The sequence below is a fragment of the Emys orbicularis genome, chromosome 19 (genome assembly GCF_028017835.1).
Source record: "Emys orbicularis isolate rEmyOrb1 chromosome 19, rEmyOrb1.hap1, whole genome shotgun sequence".
Lineage (NCBI taxonomy): Eukaryota > Metazoa > Chordata > Testudines > Emydidae > Emys > Emys orbicularis.
The window spans coordinates 15145185-15164289 of NC_088701.1; the positions used below are offsets into that span (position 1 = coordinate 15145185).

Sequence of the window (19105 nt, forward strand, 5' to 3'; positions counted from 1 at the left end):
CCGAGGGTGTCTGGGGGCTGTCCCAGCACCAGGAGCGGAGGCTGCGCTGGGATGAGGGTGTCTGGGGGCTGTCCCAGCATCGGGGCGGAGGCTGCACTGAACCGAGGGTGTCTAGGGGCTGTCCCAGCACCAGGGGCGGGGATGCCCTTTATTGAGCTGGTAGGAGTTTGCCAAGAAGCTGGGGGCAAACTCAGTGGCATGGTGGGGCCAGGCTGCACCAGGCTTTCCCAGGGGAATGCCAGTGCTGCAGGGCTGAGAAGAATCCTGGAGCCAAGGGCTGGTCTCTAACCGTGCTGCTACTTCCCTGCAGATCGCTGGAGCCCCTGGATACTGAAGGCCCTGCCCCTCCTGTGCTCAGCCCCTTCCTGCCACAAGTCCCCAGCAGTTCCATAGACCCTCCGGAGCACTTTCCTCTGCGGAAAACAGGTACGGCCATGCCCATGCTGGCTTCGTGCCCATGGGTGCAGGTGTGACAGCAGGGTGGACTCAGCCACCTTCCCAGCCTGACTTCCTCCTGGCCTTCGCTTCCACACACACTTAGGGCCTGTGTCCTGGCAGGGAGGTGAGACTGGCACTGGCTAGGGAGTGGGAGGGGGTTGGGCTGGCGCACAGGTGTGCAGGTCTGAAGGTGACTTTGCGACAGCCCCAAGGGTCATGCCTGAGCCCAAGAGGCCAGTGTGGCAGCACCTGTATCAATGCCATAGCGCAGGGAGACCACTAACAAACAGCTTTGTCTGCCCGCAGCATCTGAGCCCAACCTGAAGGTGTGGTACAAGCCCAAGAAGTCGGTGGACCGGCGTAAGAACCCACTGACCTGCAAGGAGAGTGCACCCCCTTCCCTGAAGAGGAGGCCAGCAGAGGCCATTGGTGAGTCTCTTGGGGCGACAGCAGGAACTTGGGGCTCCAGGGAGAGCAGCTGCTGCACACTAGGGCCCCGCATAAACCCTGCACCCGAGACTCTGTGCAGGGGGTCACACATGCCAATGGAGCTGCAGGGGCGCTCAGTGCACAGGGTTGGTGCTGTCCCGTGGCAGCAATGCTCTTTAAGGGAGCCTCGTGCCAGGTGTGATGTGCTAATAGCCAGGCAGGGCCAGGGCCAACCAGTGCGGAGGGCAATGCTGGAGCTGCGCTGGGCTGTTTCTCTGACCTGGCAGAGACTTGAGGGGTTAATGGGCCCAAAGCAGTCCCAGCAAACGATGCCAACCCAGGCCCCTGGCCATGGCTGCTCGACCTCTGCTGGGAGCAGCAGGATATACCCATGTGTGGCGCTGGACCTGGGGACGGGCGCTCTTCCCACTAGCACAGCTGGGCAGATGGTGGCAAACTCCCGGGACTGCCCCAAGATGGCGCACTCTGCCCTGTCTCAGGGCTGGGTGCAGAACCAGGGACAGTCCCTGCAGCGATGCCTGGTGCACTGCCAGGAGTATGTGCTCTCAGGGCATGAGCTGTCCTTGCCTGCCTACCTGGGCTCAGGCAGCTGCTCAGGGAGAGTGCTACGGCCAGATGGAATCGAGTGTCACCCGGCTGGCGAGGGCAGGGCAGGACAAGGGCACTGTGCAGGAGCCAGGAGGTCAGCAGCGGGCTGGTGTCGCTGGGAGGGGTGAAATAGCCATGAGGGGAAGCAGCACATGTGAGGGGACTAGGCTGTGTCCCTGTGAAAGGAAGCTGGGGTACCTGATGAGAGGGAGGGTACAGAGAAAACAATGTGCATGCAGCGGTGAAGGTGCCCGGCCCCCTTGTGCCCTTGGGTCCCTTCATCCTGCCACTCTCCTGTCTGACTTCTCTTCCCTGTGCAGACTCATCCCCCAGCAGTAGCAGCACCCCTGTGTCTGGCTGCAGCTCCCCCAACGACAGCCTCCCAGCGGAACATGGAGTCCCCCCCTCCGGGCCCAGCGTGGCCCACGAGGTACGGAGCTTGCAGACCTGTCGAAGGGAGCCAGGAGCCCGGGACGTGCTACCTTGGGTGGGGTCACTGGGGCATGCTGTCCCCAGGGAGAGCATGGGCTAATGGATTCCGCAGTTCTGTCCCCAGATCTCTCATGGGCCCCGGGGCCTGGAGCCAGGACCAGGCAACTTCCCCTCCCAGAATTCCCACTTCCTTGAAAACTACCAGCTAAGAATTCGTCCCAGCTTTCTGGGCCCTGCTACCCTCCCTTCCCCCCAGCAGCTGGTGGCAACCCACCCAACCCTATTGCCCCCTGGCTAGTCACCAGCCACCCCACTGCTGCCTTGATGCCCTCCAGGTCCCCCTGCTGCTCCCTGTCTTGCACTGTGTCCCCCTGTTGCCTTCTGGTTGGTGGTGCTGTCTTCCCTGCTGGGGTCCTTGCTGCCACCCTTTGCTGGCACAGGCGCTGTAGCCCCTGCTGCCCCACACAGCTGTACCATGTCTGGAGACTAATGTATTGTGTTTGGTGCAGGCGCCACTCGCCCAGCGCCTGATGATGCAGGAGAGCTCGCTGGCCCAGTTGGCCCTGCAGAGCACGGCCTCCCTTCCGGCCATCTCGCTGGGCCTGCCAGCTGCTGCCAGTGCCAGGGTAGGTAGCTGGGTCACAAGGGACTCCGGAATCCTGCTGAGGGCTCATGCAGGGCCGAGGGAGCCCAACCCCCCTCCTGAAGGCCAGGATCACAGCATGCGCGGGTCATTGGGCAGCAGTCCTGGATGTGATGCAGCACTTCATGGGTTTGCAGACCCACAGGGTCCCCCACACACCTTGGGACACAGAGCCAGGGGGGTCCCTTTCCTCTAGACTGTGCCAGTGCCCCTGTCAGGCCCTAGGACCCCTCCCAGGCATCCCAGTGTGCTCCTCTACCCCCGCCCTGGTACGCTGCTGATGGACTCCCTGTTCTCTCTGCAGGGCGACGCAGACCGCCGCTCCCTCTCTGGCTTGGCACACCGGGTGCCAGTGCTGAACGGGCCCGTCCTCTCGGGCACCCACTCATCCATGTTCATACCAGCTGGCTTGGAGCAGCATGAGCCCGGAGGGCCTCTGTCCCCTCGGCTTCAGCCTGTCATTATTCTTGAGTCCTCGGTCACCCACGCGCCACTTGTGGCAAGTACGTATTGCTCCCACTTCACCAAGGGTCCTGGGGCTGAGGCTGCAGTCCCAGCGCCAAGTGCAGCTCGGAGCCCTGCTGGCGTGTACCTGAAAGGGGCTCTGGGGTCTCAGCAGATTTCCTACAGTGCTGTATGAGACCCCCCAGCATCCCTGAGAACTGGGCTATGCTTAACCATCTCCCCTCTGACCAGCTGGCACATGAGCATTAAGGTAGCTAATGCTGCTATGGAATTCCACATTGTTAGGTTTCAGAGTTAACACTCATGGAGATGCCTTGGGAAGCTGCTAGCTGTCAGGGGTTGCTTCAAACAGCCTGCACGCTCAGGCAGATGCCCCTGCGTAGCTCAGCTCCGAACCCTGCTCTCCAACTGCAGCAAGGGCAGAGCTGACTTGTGAGGGAGAGGGGTGAGTCTTCCTCTACCGGCTCCCAATCTCCTCCCTCTGGGCTTCCCTCTCTATGGCTCACCCAACCCTTCTGCTCCAAGTGTGGAGCAGAGGGGGGAAAGCGGGTGAGGGGCAGCCAGAGGTCTCCCCCAGCCACTGCAGGCTGCACAATGGCAGGGCAGTGGGGGTGAGAAGGGTGGGAGCTGTGGCCAGCCCTAATGCGATTGCCCTCTGCTGCTCACCTCCCAGCCTGACACATGCTGCACTGGCTCTGTTCTGCCTGGGAGCTCCCCCTCCATGGCACATTCAGAGGGCAGTAGGAACCAGCAAGTCGTCCCATGCAAGGACCCCTGGCCAGACAGGCTGCAGCAGGACTGTCCCATGCTGAACTCTGGACTCGGAGCTTCGACAGGGACAGCCCGTCGCAGTGCTGGGGAGGGCCCAGTGCAGCTCCAGGGGCAGAGCACAGCTGCTGAGGCAGTGTGTAAATGGCTGTCTGTCAAAGACCTGCTGAAGGTTTTACCCAAGTCTGTGACTGCCAATGGGTGCAGTCTCTTCTGTTAGACTCCATGGAAGGAGCAATTAAGCCCCTTTATGTAGTGTGGTAACTAAACAGAAGCCATTGCTCAAGGCCCTGGGTGGGTCACATGGCAAGGCCAACCATACGCTGAACTGTGTGGGCTGAAGGCTTCCCTGTAAGTTTTTGTAATATTTTTTGGAAAGTGTGTGACTTAGTTTCCCTATTGTGTAATGCCACCCCCTGGGTATGAAGGGGTTAATCACTCCTCAGGGACGGGGAGATGAGAGATGGGGTGTGGGTGTTACGCAGGCAGGTCTGGGGTGGTTTGAATGAACTATCAAGAACTGACCCCACATGGACAAAGTTGCCTCGGAGACAGAATGACCGGACAGTGACTGTTACAGACTGGGAGCTGAGGGGAGCACAGCAGGATAGCAGCTGAGACAAAGAGAGCAGGTGTATGTGAGTGGAGGGTTTTAAGATGGCTGCTGCCAGGGCCGGCTCTAGGCACCAGCCCTCCAAGCATGTGCTTGGGGCGGCACTTTCTAAGAGGCAGCACTCCGGCCCCCCTTTTTTAATTTTTATTTTTTTGCTTGGGGCGGCATTGCCGGAAGCCGGCCTTGGCCCAGCCACTCGCCCTGTCAGCGCGAGCCGGGATCCGCGCCCCCCTGCCCAGCCCGGCGGCGCCCTGCACAGCCCACTCGGGAAATGCCGCGCCGCCCTGGGGAGATTCGGCGTGGCAGCAGCAGCAGGACCCCATCTCCCACCCTGCATCCCAGCCCCCCCCAGCTCCTCACACACTCCGGGAGCCTCTCTCGCCGCCGCTGCAGCCCGGGCTCGGGGCTGAGGCGGCGGCGAGAGGGGCTCCCAGAGTGTGTGAGGAGCGGGGAGGGAGGGAAGCGGAGTCCCCTGGAGCTGAGCCCGGGCTGCGGTGGCGGCGAGAGGGGCACCCAGAGTCAGGGCTGCCCGGGGGGGGGGGAAGTGGGGCAATTTGCCCCAGACCCCGCAGGTGCCCCACGAGTATGTCCGAGGCTCCCCCCGCCTCCGTCTTCCCCCATCCCTTGGCGTCTCAGCCGGTAAGGGGGTGGGGCTGCGAGCTGCGGCCAAGCGGCCGGAACTCAGGCCCCGCTGGAGACACCATGCGGCTGCTGCACTGTCCGGGAGAGGGGGTAAGCGGCATGGTAAGGGGACGGGGACGGGCACCCCCCTGACCCCCAGCTCCGAGCCCAGCCCCTCTGAGCTGGGCACCCCCCTGACCCCATCCCCCTCACAGCCCTGAGCCCCAGCTCCGAGCCCAGCCCCTCTGAGCCAGGTACCCCCCCGACCCCATCTCCCCACAGCCCTGAGCCCAGACCCTGTGAGCCGGGCACCCCCCAACCCAGAGCCCAGCTCCCCACCCAGCCCCGGGCAACAGCAGCACCACCCCCAGGCAGCGACAGCCCATTGGCACCAACCATCACCATCACCCAGCAACAGCCCATTATGTAATTGCAAATGTAGACATACCATTAAAGCATTTAATGTTTTTAAATAATGTATTTAGTGTATTTTCAAATTATTACAAATTAATTTTTGAATATATTTCACTAGTTATTTTTTACATTTCCAAATACATGTTACTATAGTATTGCAACTTTTTTTTATGGAAGGGCCCCCCGAAATTGCTTTGCCCCAGGCCCCCTGAATCCTCTGGGTGGCCCTGCCCAGAGTGTGTGAGGAGCGGGGGAGGGAGGGAAGCGGGGTCCCCTGGAGCTGAGCCTGGGCTGCGGCGGCGGCGAGAGGGGCTCCCGGAGTGTGTGAAGAGGTAAGCGGCCGGCTGGGTTCATCGGTGCTGAGCAGGTAGCCCCGCAGCCAGAGATCCTCGCCTTCCCCCCCGCTGGGGCTGGGCCAGGGTGCGGTGAGGCTGAAGAGCAGCAGGTCCGGGGGGCTCTCCAGGTCCTCAGCTGCCAGCATGTTGGGGGTGAGGGCGGTGAGCACGAACTGATCCACCTTGGCCACCAGCAGCGCCGCGAAGCCCAGGGAGGGGGCCGTGTTCTCTGCGCCGCCCCGCAGCCGCACCGCCACCTGGAAGTACTCCCGCTCCGCGTCGCCCAGCAGCTCCACCCGCATGGGGACAGAGTCACGGCTGGGCCAGGGCTCAGCCGCCGTGCGCTGGTAGCGGATCCCACGTTTCGGGGGGGGAGCCCAGTGCTGAGGCGGCAGGGGTTGTGTGTGGGGGGGAAGAGAGAGCCCAGTGCTGGGGTGGCAGGGGGTGTGGGTGGGTGGGGCACTGGTGGGGGGAGGGGGGGGAGCTCAGGGCTGGGGGGGGGGGGCAGCCAAAAATGTTTTTGCTCGGGGCGGCAAAAAACCTAGAGCCGGCCCTGGCTGCTGCCCAGCCGGAAGATTGAGAATGCCGGCGGTTTGGAGCAGAGGCTCTGAGTTCAGACAAACTTGACCTCCTCGGTCCTGGAGTCCAGGTGACTAATGAGGGCGTGGTCTGAACAGGCTGTGCGGTGTCACTGCCAATCTCTGCTGGCTGCATCGCTGCCAAAGGGGTCGAGTCTCTCACAGGGGTCTACACTCAGCTGGACTCACTGGGGAGCCCCGGCGAGAAGCGGGGGGGGCTAGAGCCTGAAGTCTCAGAGTCGTGGGGCTCGCCCTTGCAAAAAGAGGAGGCCTGGGGCCTAGCACAACCATAGGAGCATCCCGAGTGTGCTGGGCACCCTGGGACACCAGGACAGAGGAGGGACTGGTTCAAGCTGGGAGGACCTGAACACGAGCAGCCGGCGGCAGCAGTAGTGGTGGGGGTGGTCATGACGGGGAGCAGAGACAGAGCTCTGGGGGTACAGGACAGGCAGCTGGGAAATCGGGACCAAGGAACGTGCCTGCTGCTGTTTGCTCCTGCTGCTCCCATGGGAAGAAGGCTGGGGGCGTTCTCAGCCCACAAACAGAACCACCTGGCTCTCCCTGTAGGAGGAGACCCCGGCAAGGTCTCACTTCACTGGGGCTGAAGGGGGACAGGCACATTCCAGGGCCTGACAGGTCCACGCTCAGCCCAGCCCCTGCATGTAGCGATGGGAACTGCCACTCGTGGAGCCCACCCGGCCCAGACTGGTGCTAAGTTCCAAGCAGCCAGACCCTGCCCCTCCCTGTGGCTGCCGGCCCGCGCTGGCACCATTTGGCTGCAGCATGGATCAGCAGGTGCTGATGCACGAGGCTGAGCTCAGTGCGACTCCACGCAGCTGCAAAGGAACCTGGTTCCTTGGGACCTGAGGCTGTTTGCTCTGGAGCCTCAGGTACAAGGCTCCCCCGTCCCTGCTCGGGGGCTTGTGGCGCCGGGGCTGAGGGAAAAGCTGACTATCTCCACGGGTAAAGAGCTGGGCGCGGTTCCAGCTGGGGAGCAGCCTGGGGTTCTTCCACGGCCTTTGCTCCAGTTTAAGAAGCCCTCACCCAGGCCAGGGCCCAGCACTGTAGTTCCATGATGTCCAGCCCTCAGCCTGACTCCAAGGGGGAGGCAAAGCAGGGACCCCCCAACCCCCAAACCCATTCCCCACTTGGGATGCCAGGGACAGCAGACAGCAAGAATGCAAAGCAGTCATTGGAGAAGAGCTGCTCCCCTAGACACACATATAACATGAGCCTGCCCAGCTGGCCGTGGGCCCAGGTGCTGCACCAGCCCCGCAGGGTGGTGGGAGGGAAGCCCCCCTCCTTAAGCAGGATCCACACTTCGGGTGAGTTGCTGGTTTTAACAATAACATTCCTCCGCACCCACAGAAGGGCAAGAGGCCCGGGCCCCAGCTCAGCCGTGAAGAGGCGGAGACACCGGTGGGGGTGGCGATGGAGATGCGTGCCAGGGCAGAGCCAGGCAACGGGGGCAGAAAACGCTGGCAGCAGCGGTGCCTCCCCCAGTGGCCTGCTTCGCGGTCTGTGAGCAGCGTCTCCATCGGCGGCAGGTACTTGCCTGGCAGGTTGTTGATGTAGCCACCGTCCATCAGTAAGTTGCCATCCTTGGGGTCACAGAGTGGCGGCAGGTACCCGGAAAGGGTCATGCTCGCTCGCACATACCGCCACAGTGAGCCTAACCGGCAGGAACAGACGCAGTCAGGAGACGGCCTCTTGCAGGCCCTGAGCCCTGGGGGAGGGAGGGCGCCCCTGGCACCCAGGCTGGGGAATCTGCACAGCGCAGCGATAGGCATGTCCCTTGGAGCCAGCAAGAGACAAGCCAACTGCCTAGAGCTCAGCCAGGGGGGTGGGGCCCATCCCCGCCCCTTGCTCTGGAACAGGTGGTGCCTTGGATTGACTCCCAAAGGCCTCAGGAGAGACCGAGCACCTGGCCTGGTGGCCGAGGCTCCCAGCACTGGCCCCCGCGAGGTGCAGATTTCTCAGCTCGAGCAGCACATGTCTGGCCAGGGTGCTGGGATCCAGCCTGTGCCCTCAGGCCTGTCAGAACCAGCCCTCGCCAGGGAAGGACGAGCTATGGCATGGAAGGAGGCAGTGGCTGCAGCCCAACTTGGGGCAGCCATGGCAGAGTATGGTGGGCAGGGGTTGCAGCCAGTTGCCACCCCGGCCCAGCCTGGCCCTCCCTTCCAAGCCATGCAGGTCATCCCTGTGGCCCAGGGCCCGAGGAGCGCATGATGCTGACCTGGGACATTGTTAACATAGCAGCCGTCCACAAGCAGGTGGCTGTTGGGGTCGCAGAGAGGAGGCAGGTAGGGGGGATAAGATGCACTGGCTCTGACGTAGTGCCACACACTGCCTGCTGGAGGGAGAGGAGACAGTCACAGGGGACGGGGACAGCACAGACGGAGAGAAGACAGGAAGTGACATGACAGAAGCTTCAGAAATCCAGATGCCCGCTTTGGAGCAGGGGTACTGGGAGGTCTCCCCAGCCTCGCGGGGAGAGGGCACACCAGCTCAGACACGGGGCGGTCTGTGCTAGGAGTCAGGCTGGGTGTGGGAACAGGTATGCCCTGCCACCCCCAGCCTGACAGAGGGACAGGCCCTTGTGACATTCCCAGAAATCCGCCCCCCCCACCAGCAGAGGAGGGACCAATTCCCTGAACACCCATCCCCCTCAGCCCACTCCAGCTAGTGGTGGCTACACTGACAACTGGGCTGGGCTATTCTACCTACCCCAGCGCCCTGCTGGCTCTCCCTGCCATGGGGCAGTGCCAGGCCCTGGCCCAACGGGACGCTGCTGTGTGCTTGCTGGCAGAAGGCTGCCCGGCAACAGGCACACGGGCATGTTGTGACCAGCACTCAAGGGGCTGCTGGACCCCTGGGGCCAGGCCAGCTAGGAAATGAGGCTGTGCAGACTATGAATTCAGTTGGCTGTCAGGAGCTCTTTGCATGACTTTGCCTCAGCCTGCAGCCTCCACCTTAGTCAGAGCTCTTCACTGCCTGTTGGGCTGACATTCCAGCAGGGCAATGGTGCAGGGCTGACCACAGAGGGTCGTTAACTGGGATGGATAACACCCAGCCAAGACACTGGCTCCCCCACCCCCTATGCCCCAGGAAATGGTTTGCTTGGCAGCACCACGAGGGAGGATTCTGGTCACCTGCGGAGGCTGAGCAGGGAGGTTCCGGTAAAGCTGCTTCCAGCCCCTGCCCGGCAACTCCCTGGTCGGCCTCCGCAGGTCTTTGGCCCTTTTTCAAGAGCTCAAGGTAAGGGAAGCTGCTGAGGGAGCCAGATTCGGAGAAGGAACCCCCAAGGACTGCCTGGGACGGGGGAGCAAGTGAGTGGCCCTGTGCTCTGGAGGGTGGTGTTTTCTATAGGATCTGTACCCTCAGGGTGTTTCTCCTTCTTAGGTAAAGAGCACTCGTGTCACACGGCTGTGCAGAGGGCCTATGCTCTATGTTACACCTAGCCCAGGGCCCTGGAAGAGGGGACCCAGCAGCTCACCTTTTCAGAGGGGCTTGGGAGAGGGCGTTTAAGTTACTGGGGAATCTGAGGGGTCAGCATTGAGCTTGGGGCTGGTGAGGAGCTATGTAGTCACAGTACGCTCAGGAGAAGGGGCTAGATAGATGGGAGCACCCTAAGAGTATGCCTAAAGGAGCCCAAGCTGAGGGCTCAGACCCTGGGGATCCAGCAGCTAGGTGCCCTTACAGCAGCCGGGTGGGGAGCTGGCAGGGTGCACCAGACCGGATCGGTGATAGGAGTGCCCTACTGCAATGGCAGGGCCAAAGGCAGTGGGGTTGGGCCGAGCTCCCCCGGCAATGGGCTGCCAGAGCTCAGAGCTGGAAGCCCAGCCGAGTGCCCTCCTGTAACCTTGGAGAAACCCAGCCAGCATGGCCAGAACATCGGACAAAGGGCGAGTGGGGCAAGCCCAGGGCACAGAGGCCAGGACAGGACTGTCCAGGGCCAGAGGCAGCAGCACAGGCTGGGCACTGCTGGTCCAGGAGGAGATTGAGGCACACGCTGAGATGGTGGTGCAGGGAGTCCCCAATCACTGCAGGAGGCAGAGGCCCCATTCCATGGGCTTTGGGGGAAGGGCTTCGGCTGTTGGCTCTGGATGCCAGCTGAGGACCCCTGGGTAGGACAGCAGGGTCCTGGTAGGGAGGAGGCCTTCCCCTGGTATCTCCCCAGGAAGAGAGCACTCACACACACAGACACACAGCAGAGCCAGCCCTGCCCCTCCCTGACCCATCTCCCTGTCCCCTGGACTCAGTGAGTTAGGGGTGAGTGGGGGTTAGTTGGCGTTAGGACAGACAAGTAGGCAGAGTGAGAGCCAGGCAGTTACAGCTGCCAGGCGCCCCGTGGACAGACATGGATGGATCAATGTCCCAGGTGAGATCAGGCGCCTGTGACAGACAAGGCACAAGATGAGGACCAAGGGCAGAGACTGAGTTTGAACCAGCAGCATCCCCCACCTGCCTCCCCCAGGAGCTTCCAACCACCACCATCCTAGTGCAAGGACAGAACGCTGCCCCTTGTCAGCCCCAGCCCCGCCACACGCACCCTGTCCACCTGCCTCCCCCAAGAGCCTCCAACCACCACCTTCCTAGTGCAAGGACAGAACGCTGCCCCTTGTCAGCCCCAGCCCTGCCACACGCACCCCCCTCCACCTGCCTCCCCCAAGAGCCTCCAACCACCACCACTTGAGTGCAAGGACAGAACATTGCCCCTTGTCTGCCTCAGCCCCAGCCTCACCACACACACACCCACTCACCCCCACAGCAGGCCGTCTCCACCTGCCTCCACCCAGAGCTCCCAACCACCACCACCCAAGTGTAAGGACAGAATGCTGCCACAGCTCCCCACCCTGACCCAGAGCAGCCCCTGCTGCTGCTGCTAACATGCCATCCAGCTGGCCCAATGGGGGTGTCAGATGACAGGAGGGCTGCTCAGGCTAGCCGTGAGGGGCAGGGGGCAGCAAGGTTAGTGTGTCCCACAGCCCCATCTTGTGTTCTCCCCACACAGTCAGGGGTGGGGGGTGTTACCAGGGGTTAGTGAGTAGCAGAAGTGTTACAAGCAGGGAACGGGGGAGGAGCCAGACAGTGACCAAGTGGGCAGCAGAGTGTGGGGATGGGCAGGGGGGGAAGGGAGGGACTCGCTGTGGGGACCCAGCTCTGACCAGGAGCAGCGTCAGCAGCTCTTGGGCCTGGGTTCTGCTGGCCCAGGCCGGCCCTTGCTGCCCCCAGAAAGACAGGAATGGTGTCTGGCTGCTTGGGGATTCTGGGCCCTGAGGCCAGGGGCGGCTCTAGCTTTTTTGCCACCCCAAGGACGGCAGGCAGGCTGCCTTCGGCGGCGTGCCTGCGGGAGGTCCCCGGTCCCGCGGATTCGGCGTACCTGCCGCCGAATCTGCGGGACCGGGGACCTCCCGCAGGCATGCCGCCGAATCCGCAGGACCGGGGACTTCCCGCAGGCATGCCGCCGAATCCGCGGGACCGGGGACCTCCCGCAGGCATGCCGCCGAATCCGCGGGACTGGGGACCTCCCGCAGGCATGCCGCCGAAGGCTGCCTGACTGCCGCTCTCGCAGCGACCGGCAGGGCACCCCCCGCAGCTTGCTGCCCCAGGCACGTGCTTGGAGCGCTGGTGCCTGGAGCCGCCGCTGCCTGAGGCCTGATGATTAGGGGGATCCAGCAGCTCCTGCTGCCCAGGGCAGAGCCATGGGTGGGGGAAGCCCCCTGGCCCTGGTGTTTGGCCCCAATCAGTTCGGGCTGAGTGCTCCCTATAGGGGGTGCCCCAGCCCCTGGGAGAGCAGCAGGGGTTGCTGCCCCAGGACAGCACTGCTGCGGAAGGAGGACGTGTCCCAGAGCCTGGCTTTGTGTCTGGCACACCCCTGGCAGCAGAGCCCGAGCGCTCCCTGTGCCACCAATGGCAGCTTCTGCCCCGGCTCTCTCGCAGGGTTGGGGGCAGACAAGGGGGGGTGTCTCTCCTTTATTTCAGCCCATCACTCCTAATTAGACCTCTGGGGCCCTGCCCTGACAGCCCCTGCCCTCCTTTCAGCCCTTTCCTGTAACATTATCCTTCTCTGCAGGGCAGGACGCTGAGGGGCCCTGCCAGGTGTGGGGGCAAATGGGGCAAGCGCAAAGACATGGAGATGGCCATGCCCAGCCCAGTCCCTCGCTGTGTTAGTGGATGGCTTGGCAGTCGGGTGGCCCATGCCAGCTGATGTGGGCTAGGGGTTACAAGCACTGCTCCCTGGGGGATGGGGGCACTCTCTAGAGCAGGCGATAACCTGCTCCCGTCCTTAGAGACATCAGCTCAGCGCCTGAGGGGCAGCACTGCTCAGCTAGGGTTGCCAACCCTCCAGGTTTGGCCTGGAGTCTCCCAGAACCGGCATCGATCTCCCGGTGACTATTGAAACAATCCAGGAGATTTTGATAGACTATTTTAAGGAAATGACATTATGTCATGTTGGGAAAAAAATCCCCCGAAATAGCATAGGGAGGCCAACTCTGACTGAAGCTGAGCCCAGGCCTGTCATGGCCACGTGGCCCCATCGAGCACACACACAGCAGGGCTCTTTGGAGAGAGCCAGCAGGGGCTGAGACAGGCCAGTGGGGCCCGTTACTCTCAGCAACCAAGCAGGCTCCACCCCACATGCTGCGCTACTGGCTCAGGGTGGGGGGCAGGGAGAGGCCTCTGGCCCTGGGCCCTCACAGGAGCAGGATGCTGAGGATTTGGGCCCCAACAGCCAGGGCGCCATGCACCTGGTGCAGCCTGGGACACGCCGCGGGTGTGGGGTGCAGGCGCTTACCGTCCTTGTGGACCCGCATGGCCGAGGCTGTGATGTCCGTCGTCACGTTGAAGTAGGGGAGCCACAGATCCTGCAGGGGCACAAAAGGGTAATCAGAGACATGTTACAGCCCAAGATGCTGCTGTGGGGGCAGTGCAAGGCATCACGCTCCTTGGACAAGGCTGGACTCAGGGAACACAGCTGCCAGCAGGGGGCGTTGCTCAGGGCTGCCCAGCAAGAGGCTACTTTGAGTGTTCTGCACTAGGACCCCCGCCCAGGTTCCTGGACCCACCTACCTCAATCTGCTTGTCCTGGAAGACCTTGTTGATGCTGGTGTTGAAGGCCGAGCCGGAGAACATGGAGGTGATGGGGTAGGTGAGGTCCAGGACCGTCTCAAACACGGAGTTCATGCTCTGCAGGAGGAGGGCGAGGGGTCACTACGCGGGTGGCACGGCCCAGCACAGGCAGCGTTCTGAGTCCAGGCTCATGGGGACAAGCGGGGAGGAATGTCGGGGAGACGGCAGCGAGCCTGAAGCTCACAGGACACTCACCCACTGCACGTGGCTCCGAAGTGGGATGGTGCCCTGGCGCAGCCCCTCCACTTGGCATGCCAGCCCCGGAACCGCTGGTGGGGGTGTGGCATGTCCTCCAGCCAAAGCACCGTATGCCAATTAGCATGACGGGTCGTTGCTGGGGATGTTGCGATTCCCACCGGAACCCCCCTGCTGCATGCGCAACAGAGGCTGCCGTGCCTAGCAGCACAATGCTGAGGCACACCATGGGGCTCTCTGCTCCAAGCCAAGCAGCCGTCCCAGGGCCAAAGGGAGGACAGACCCCCACAGCCTGCAGGGGATTTGCCTCTGAACCCACAGGGCAGAGCTGCATAGCATGGGCAGGGGGCAGAGATGCCTGCAGCAGAGAGAGCCTGGAGGTTCTACGGGCCCCCTCAGGCAGACTGATCAGGCCCCAGTGCATGCTGGGACCTCTGTATTGCACTTGCTGGCCATGAGCGCCAGCTCCCAGTGCAGCCCTGGGCCTGTCTGCCAGCGGCTGTGGGGAAGGCTGGGTCACGGGGTGGCAGCTCTGGGAGGGGCTGGTTCGGGGAGTTCTCCTGCTCCCACCCTCCCAAGTCTAGCCCTGCCCCACAGCACACCCACCCTGTGTCTGCCCCACCCCACAGCAGGCCTTGCCCCTCACCTTGGCCCATTCACGGGCACGCTGCTTGGTGCGCACAGCACTGCGCTCTTCAGCATAGAGAGCCCCAATGAAGGAGCCAATGGATGTGCCCCTGATCAGGTCAATGGGGATCCCGGCTTCCTCCATGGCCTTGATCACCCCGATGTGGGAGCAGCCCCTGGGGGAGAGGGTGGGTCAGAGACCAATGGCAGGCAGGGAGCCTGCCCCAGGGGCCATCACATGGCCCCGAACTCTGCAACCTGCCACGCAGCTGCCATGCCTCCAACGGGGCAGGCAGCCAGGATGTCTGCAATGGTGCTCCCAGCATGCACTGCTCCGGGCAGGGTGATGGGCGGCAGGGTCACTGTCCCAGCCCCACTCCCATGGCTCTTAATGGGAGGCAGTGTTCGTGTACCAGCAGGGACATGGGGCTGGGAGCCAGGACTCCTGGGTTCTATTCCTGGGTTTGTCCCCCCTGCCCACTGTAAAGCTGGGGTTGTGGATGCCTATGGCCCCCCATTGGGGCTGGTTTGTGCCTGGGTGCAAAGGAGTGCCATGGGAATTCAGTGCCCCAGCCAGGCCCTGTCTGAGCCCCTACCTGGCCCCTCCTCCTCCCAGCACCAGGGCAATGCTGTTGCCAGCCAGGACCCGTGCCAGTCACTGTGCTGGTCAGCGTCCTTCTCAAAGACCTTTGCATACATCTCCCTCTGCAGGGCCAGGAGCGGGAGTCAGACAGGCTGCCACCCCCCCAAAGCACCCCCCATACAGCATGCATGCACCCCCAGAGCCCACTCCCCATCCCACAGCAACTCCTTCCCACACACACAGCACCCTCCCACCCCCTTATAACAGGGAACCCCCTGGCTCTGCACCCCGCACTCCAGAGAGGTCTGATGCCATCACAGACCTAGGCCAGGCTGGCATCAGGCTCTGCCCAGGTTAATGCCATGGAAGGCAGCAGAGGCACCACAGGGACCAGACTGGCCTGGGGGTCTTTTCTGAGACAACAGCTCTGTGCCCACCCCCATGGGGTCTTGTCTTCCTTAGCACAGACAGCTTCGCCGTGTGGCACCATGCTGCACCAGCCCAAAGGGTCCTGGGGACGAGAGGGACAGTACCAGCTTGTTGGGGCTCCGGCGGGAGAAGACACGGCGTGAGCACTTGATGTGAAGGTGTCCTGAGCACCAGCTGCGCATGTTGAGCCACTCAACGGTGCGGGAGGGGCTGGGGCCGTCCTCCCGGTGCAGCAGAATCAGCTGCTTCAGGGCACGCACGGCTGTGTTCTCCAGCATCTGCTCCAGCTGCAAGGGCAGAACAGGGGCCCCTAGAATGAGCCAACTCCCCGGTGGAATGATCCCCGCCCCGGCACAGCACACACAGCCCCATCCCAATGCACAGATGCCCTCCCCGCCACCCACGAGCCTCCATCCCTGCACGACATACACAGCCCCCTGCCTCTGCACAGCCCCCTCAGCGGGCAATTCCCCCCCACCCCACCCAGCATGAGCCGCTGCAGCCCAGCCCAGCCCAGCTCCCCCCTCAGGATGAGCTCCTACCCCTGCATGGCACGCACAGCCCTCCCCAGCAGGAGTCTGGAGGGAAGTTGCAGAAGGGACTTGGAAGCTGGTCACAGATTCCCACACCAGAAAGGCCCTGTGGGATATGTGTGCTAAGCCCACCTGACCCCTCATCCCGTGATGGGTTTGCAGCCTGGGTCCCAGGTGGTGACATGCCACCATCACCCTGCCCCGTGCTTGCCATCTTGCCCCACACGAAGTCTAGAGGAGATGAACCTTTCCTCCACAGGGCCTGGATCTCAGCCTTGGCTGGCTGCTGGGCTCGGGTGAACATGGCTGTAGGCTGCTCTCTGGACCTTTTGGCCTGAAGCCGTGGGGTACCCCCCAGATCCCTGGCTGTCTTTGGCAGTGCCCCCCACTGGTAGGCTGCTCTACCCAAAGGAGGAGGCAGGGGCACCCCAGCCTTGGTGCAGGGACCCATGGGCACTCGGGTTCTCACACAGGGGCACCAGCGGCCGTACCGGACAGTGTCTGCGTGGGTGGGCGAGGACTCCACAATGCTGCGGCTGCCGGTCGAGGCCTTCTCTGTCGTCTTCGAGAAGTACCCCGAGAGCCTGGTGCGGGTGGTGCAGGTGAGTGCGGCCTCGGCCCCCGTCCCATGTGCTGATGCCCTCCCCTCCCCTGCATTGTGCCGCACGCTCAGACTCTCCCCTTCCCTTCCAGATCATCGTGTGCGTCTGCAGCGGGTCACCTTCCTGGCCCTGCACAATTACCTGGGGCTGACTAATGAACTCTTCAGCCACGGGAGTGATGGGCCCGGCCCTGGAGCTCCTCCCACGGGAGTGGTGGGTCCTGCTCCCTGCACCAGAACCTTCGTCCTTCCCATCCCCGGTCCCTCCTGCCCATGGCAGTTTGGGCCAGACTTGGGCCAGTGTCCAAACCCTGGTCCCACTAGCGGGGCTGGAGGCCGGCACCTGGCTGGGGAGGGGACAGAAAGAGCTAGAACCCCCCGAGCACAGCCCCTGTGTCTGCAAGGGGGGGATCCCTGTGCGGCAGGGATGGAGCAGGGCCTGGCAGGGTGCCCCCTGCTGGCAGCAAGTCACAGCGAGAGGCCTTAACACCCGGCCTGGCGGCTCTGGAGAGGTGGAGAATCCTGCACCCAAGCAGCCCCTCCCGCGGCACAGCCCTGCTCTGCCCTCAGACTTGGCTGCTGGAGCAGCGTTCCCTGCCTTGCTGGGTGGAGCACCTGGCTCAGGGTGGAGCCAAGGCCTGTGGGAACAGCCGGGTCCATCCTCTGATGCCAGAGGAACCAGCCCAGCGTTCAGATGGGTCACTGGGCTGGCGCTGTGACCCCCTCGCCCCAGCTGCCAGGGAGCCAGGAGCCGAGAGCAAGCTTTGCGGGGCCATCGTGTGGCGGCAGCACCTGGCGCTCTGGGCTCAGCTGGGCTCTGCGCTCTCCTTGTCTACAGTGGCACATCTGGCCCCTCCCACGTTACGCAGCTCCGTGGACGTGGGTCTCCCTCACACAAGCCATGCGGCTGCTGGCGTGGAGCATGTTCCCTCCTGGGCCATCAGCCAAGTGAGGGGAGCCAAGCCCTCCCTGTGCCCGTCCCTGTGCCCGTCCCCGTCCCTCTGCCTCAGCTCTGCTCTGGGGTGGGGGCAGGACTCGCTGGGGGAGGTGTTGCCCCCTGCGTGATGGGGGAGGTCCGACGAGATGCTCTGAATGGCCCCTATTGGCCTTGAGTGGTGGGTGTGGCTGGTCCCCAGGCTGGCACTGCCCAGCCTGGCCTGGTGCTGATGCCAGCTGTGTCTGTGGCAGGAGATGCAGCCGCTGCGGCTCTTCCCCCAGCCGAGCCATGCCTCGCGCACCAGCCCTGTCAGACACAGCAAGCGCGTCATCAGCGTCTCCTCCATCGACCACCACAAGGAGAGCTCTGGAGGCAGCCAGATGCCAGCGCCAAGGACCTGGGTAAGGGTTGCCCTGGCTCAGGGAGGGGAACGCAGCAGCTGTGCTCCCCCTCAGAGCAACTGAGCTGGGCATGGACCGGACAGGGGTGAAAGAAGTCAAGGGTGCAGAAGGGCTCAGTATGGGGTGCTGTGCTGCAGGGAGCGGGGTGGAGGCCCGGGCACTCCCCTTGCACGGAACTGGTCCACACCTTCCATATGCCACGACAGCTGTGGAGTGGCTCTCGTCACCAATCCTGCCCCTGGAGGTGGCCTGGCTGTAGGGTCCGACCCAGGGCAGGGGAGGCTCTGGACTCCGTGTGCTCGCTGTGCCAGTGTAACGGGATGTGTGTGTCACCCTCACAGCTGATCAGCTCAAGCTGGGGTCCCTGGAGCCCTCTGCAGTGCCACTGCTGAGCCGCTGCATCTCCATGCCAGTTGATATCTCAGGTAAGTGGAACTCTCCCAGGATGGGACCAGGTTAATTTATAAGGGGGGATTGCACTGATAGGCTTGCTGTGTGAAAGGGGTCACCAATACGACCTTCAGGGCTAACCCAAGCTAAGCAGGAAGCAGGTGCTCTGAGCTGGTGCTGCTGTTGTCTCTTGGCAGCTGGGGCCTGATCCCCACTGCCCTGCAGCAGCCCCAGTGTGGAGTGGGCAGGACATGCTGCCTGCCCGGGTGGGGGCACCTCACCCACTCTGCACCGGTGCTGATGGCTGCATGAGGAGCAGGGTCATGGGGCTGCCAAGCTGCCTGGAGTGGCTCACGAACGTGTGTGCCAACGTCAGGGCAGACTGTACAAACCAGGGCACAAACCCCAAACAGGCTCTGTGCTCTGTAAAGATTTCACCAAGTAACAAGCGTGAACTCCTAAAGCACTATAACAGCCTTACCATGGAGTCACAGACAGTCCTTGGCTGCACCTGGGTCTAGCTTGCCACCCAGGCAAGCCGGCCTTTGTGATAGATGGGCCCTTACACCAAGAATCACAGCAGTATTCAGGTTACTCCCTCACCCAACGGACTAGTCACTTACCCCCGGTCAATTGTACCTCAGATCTCAAACCACAGACAATGCTTGTAGCCAATCCTGTGATACTAACTAAAGATTTATTAAGTAGGGAAAAGAACTGAGAGTTATTCACTAGGTGAAAGCAGGTAACAGACGCACACAAGTGAGGTATAGTCAGGTTCCAAAAGGCAGTAGAAGCTGCTGTAATGTGCAAGTTCTATACCAGGGTTCTCAAACTGGGGGCCGTGAACCCTCAAGGGGTTGCAAGCTTATTACCTGGGGGGTTGTAAGCTGTCAGCCTCCACCACAAACCCCGCTTCGCCTCCAGCAT

At 62.7% G+C, this 19105-nt stretch overlaps 1 pseudogene; it reads right to left on the reverse strand.

Moving 5' to 3' along the window:
- Positions 1-5029: 5029 nt before the first annotated feature.
- On the reverse strand, positions 5030-15591 carry LOC135892004 (patatin-like phospholipase domain-containing protein 6; annotated as a pseudogene).
- Between the last annotated feature and the right edge of the window lie 3514 nt (positions 15592-19105).